This window comes from Elephas maximus, chromosome 10 (genome assembly GCF_024166365.1).
Source record: "Elephas maximus indicus isolate mEleMax1 chromosome 10, mEleMax1 primary haplotype, whole genome shotgun sequence".
In the NCBI taxonomy this organism is placed as follows: domain Eukaryota; kingdom Metazoa; phylum Chordata; class Mammalia; order Proboscidea; family Elephantidae; genus Elephas; species Elephas maximus.
The window spans coordinates 28,836,987-28,840,603 of NC_064828.1; the positions used below are offsets into that span (position 1 = coordinate 28,836,987).

The following is a 3,617-nucleotide window of genomic DNA, read 5'->3' on the forward strand; positions in this document are numbered from 1 at the left end:
TAGTTCTCTTTCATTCCATGTAAAGAAACAGAGTTTTGAGCAGTTAAGAACATTTACTTTGTCTGACTGCAGGTTTCACTAGCTGTTTGGAGAAAGGGGCCTGATGACCTTGGAATCCTAAAATGAAACAGATAAAAGCAGAGCAATTACTGACTTTTGGTGAACAAAGGAGAGACAGAAGGAACTAAAGACGAACTTTACCGTCTTGACAATTTTGACGAATGTGGGCAAGCACGTTTGTTGATGGCATCTGTTGAGTCAGTTCAGACTCACGGTGATCCCATGTGTGCAGAGTAGTGCTGATCCATGGGATTTTCAAGGTGGTGACCCTTGGTAGCAGATTGCTAGGCCTGTCTTCTGAGAAGCCTCTGGGTGGTTCAAACTGCCAACCTTTAAAGCAGTAATCAAGTGCTTAACTGTTTGTACCACCCAGGGAACCTAGGGAAAGGATCTTACTACTCTATAATGACTTCTTGTCTTCTCCTCTAGAAACAGAGTGCTGCATACAATGACCTAGCTCTTTACCATTCAGCCTTTTTTGAAATTCCTCTCCAGAGAATGAGTCACTTTCATTTCTTGGTCAATAGAATCCAAAGTAGGGTGCACATACATATCCCAGCAGGTGAGCTTCTTGAATGTGAGAAAAGTATTAGTAGTTCTCTTGATATTTATGAAGCATTCTTTCTTAAATTTCAATTATGTGTTGTATATAATATTTTATGGTATATGCAAGTAACTTACAGGTAAGTGAATATACCTGGTCATAGGTTTTTGTTGTTAGAGAAGCACAGTGAAAAAAAATTTGGAGACCACATTTCTTGATGTAAGGTCCCTATGTTCCTGTATCTAGGTATTTTTTTTTCTTGCATCCTGTTTAGCTTCTTCTAACTATCTTAGTAAATTAATTTTAATAGTAAACAAAAAGTTGAAATTTTACCAAAACAGAGCTATTTTTATATCTCAGATTGAAAAAAAAAGGAGGCTCTTAAAAAAGAGTTTTTCAAGGGTTTTCTCCAAACTACACAGAGATAATAAGTTTGTAAAAAAAAAAAACAAAAAACACTTCTCTCTTAACTAACATGAAACTAAAAATGCATTTGGATCTACAAATATTATTGAACACAATCTATGACCAATGTATTCTGAAAAACAAACAAAAAGGTCAAAATATGAACCCTTTCCTTCAGAATCATAAAATGTGTTTATGTTAATTATAAGCAAAACAGGTTGATCATATCAGCAAATATGACCTATTTTGTATGTAAATTCAGAGTCACTGAGGGAAGAAGAGCCATCATGACTGTACAAATACTCTAAATTTAGAAAGTCTAATAAAAAGATGAAAATATGATATTAATTATGATATTAACTCAAATATTAACATACTTGAATGTAAATAGATGCCACTAAAGTGCATAAAATATCTTGTTCTTTTAAGTAGGATGAGAAAACGCTTTGCTATTTTGTCTACCATGTTAATTTGCACATAGAAACATTTTATCATTGATGGAAAAAAGGCATAATACCATGTATTTATGGGCCTGGAACTATTCTAAATATTTCACCTTTTGTAACTGTTAATTCTTACAACAATTCTATGATGTATATATCATTATACCCCCAATTTACAGAAGCAAAAACCGAGGCACAGAGAACTTAATGAACTTGCCCAATGTCACACGTCTAGGAATTATAAAAGATAGAATTTAAAACCTTTCAGTTTGACTCTAGAGCTTCATTGACTTATTTATTAGGAATATTAACATGGTGGAGGTGAGGCATAAAAATTGTATTTGTAAAGTACAGCTGTCATGCTGGGATGCAGAGATGAAAGCCAAGCACACACAGTCACTACAAAAGAAATGATTGCAGATAATGTGTATTTGCATGCTGATGAGTATCTGAAAGAGCCCTGGTGGTACAATGGTTCAGCTCTCAGCTGCTAACTAAAAGGTTGGCGATTCATATCCACCAGTGGCTCCATGGGAGAAAAGACCTGGTGATCTAATCCCTTAAAGATTATGACCTAGGAAATGTTATGGGGGCAGCTCTACTCTGTCCTACAGTGTCCACTGAGTCTATATCTACCTAATGGCACAAAACAACATGTGAATCCATAGCACATAAGTATATAGAGTGAGATTTGATTCCAGGCTTGGATTTTCTGGCTTACTCCCACAATCCTATGATATTTTTTCCATTTCACTTTACAGGAAATTTACTGCTATGATCTCAGAAACTTGAAATCATGGACCACGGAAATAACTCAAGAGTGATTGAGTTTGTGCCGCACAGTCTTTCAGGTCCTCGAGAGCTACAGCTTTTCTATTTTCCACTTTTCACACTTTTCTATTCATCCATTGTGGTGGGAAACCTCCTCATTGTGCTCACAGTCCTCTCTGAACCTGCTCTACACACACCCATGTACTTCCTGCTCAGCAACCTCTCCTTCATCGATGTGTGTCTATCCACCTTTGCCACTCCCAAAATGATTGTTGACTTCTTCAAGGAGCAGAAGACCATCTCCTTTGAGAGCTGCATGGCCCAGATATTCTTTCAGCATGTCTGTGCTGGTGGTGAAATGATGCTCCTTGTGGCCATGGCATATGACAGATATGTAGCCATACGTTGACCCCTGCACTATGCAGCCATCATGAGTGTAAGCAAGTGTGCAGGCCTTGTCCTGGGCTTCTGGCTCATTGGGGTCCTGCACTCATTAAGCCAGCTGGTCTTCATAGTAAATCTTCCATTCTGTGGTCCAAATAAAGTGAACAACTTTTTCTGCGACATTCCCTTAGTTATCAAACTTGCCTGCACTGATACCTATATCCTTGAGAAACTTATGCTTTCAGACAGTGGTCTAATGGCTATGAGCTCTTTTGTGCTCTTGCTTATCTCCTACACTGTCATTCTGGTCACGGTGCGACTTCGATCCTCAGCAGGCATGGCCAAGGCCCGGGCCACCCTGACTGCCCATGTCACTGTGGTGACCCTCTTCTTTGGGCCCTGCCTCTTCATCTATGCCTGGCCTTACACCAACTCCCCAGTGGATAAGGTTCTCTCAATATTCTATATTGTTCTCACCCCAATCTTAAACCCCTTGATCTATACTTTAAGAAATAAGGAGGTAATATCAGCAATGCAGAAGCTGAGGAGACGACAAGTAAGTTCCCAAAGGTTTCTTGGCTTTCCCTTATGATACTGACAACTATACTAAACACACACACTTATATCCTTTGCTATTAAAACTGTATTTGAACTATGAAGTTAAACAAATGGAGATAATTTCTTGTCTCTAGGAAAGGTGTTTACTGGAATAGTGAATAGTGAATAGCTTTGGTGAACTCATTAACCAAATTCGGACACCAAAATATTCATGTACTTAACCATGTCAATGCAGCATTTTTCACCATGTTACAAATACCAAAATCTGGGCCCACAGTAAATGTTTCATTGTCTCAGGATAGTGAATTGAAGTTCAGAATTGTCACTCAATGTTAGTGGTTCAATGACTACACTCAAAAATGAATATCTCTGTCTGTATAATAAAGGTTTTTTTCCAACAACACTGCTAAATATATACCTTTGCTCTATGTATTTGTTTACCAAACTCCAAG

The 3,617-nt window shown here is 37.9% G+C and overlaps 1 pseudogene; it reads left to right on the forward strand.

Moving 5' to 3' along the window:
* The first annotated feature begins 2,248 nt into the window (after positions 1–2,248).
* LOC126083577 (olfactory receptor 4K15-like) lies at positions 2,249–3,199 on the forward strand (annotated as a pseudogene).
* Positions 3,200–3,617: the final 418 nt, after the last annotated feature.